This window comes from Penaeus monodon, chromosome 15, assembly GCF_015228065.2.
Source record: "Penaeus monodon isolate SGIC_2016 chromosome 15, NSTDA_Pmon_1, whole genome shotgun sequence".
Classification (NCBI taxonomy): domain Eukaryota; kingdom Metazoa; phylum Arthropoda; class Malacostraca; order Decapoda; family Penaeidae; genus Penaeus; species Penaeus monodon.
The window spans coordinates 33,307,312-33,307,571 of record NC_051400.1 but is presented as its reverse complement, the minus strand read 5'-3'; the positions used below and the strand labels follow the sequence as shown (position 1 = coordinate 33,307,571).

The 260-nt window shown below is 35.0% G+C and overlaps 1 long non-coding RNA gene across 1 annotated transcript in view; it reads right to left on the bottom strand.

The window, feature by feature from the left end:
* LOC119582160 overlaps positions 1-260 on the bottom strand; it is a 2,428-nt gene that overhangs the window by 1,226 nt on the left and 942 nt on the right. The gene's annotated exons all lie outside the window — the stretch shown is intronic.

The following is a 260-nucleotide window of genomic DNA, read 5'->3' as shown; positions in this document are numbered from 1 at the left end:
GAAGAAAAAACAGACAGATATAGATTGAGAAAAATAGAGGGGGTATTGAAAGGAAGATGATCATTTATCTCTGCTCGCGCCATTTCTCCAAAATCAGCATCTAATTAATTATTCCACTGACAGTCAATCACCCGAAATCAGGAAGTTATCCACTTTGAAATTGTTTCTGAGAAATACGACAGTCATGTGAAACAAAACGTCTAATTTTTTTTATGAATGCTGTTTGTAACACCAAAAGTTGACACTTTCCAACACATCTG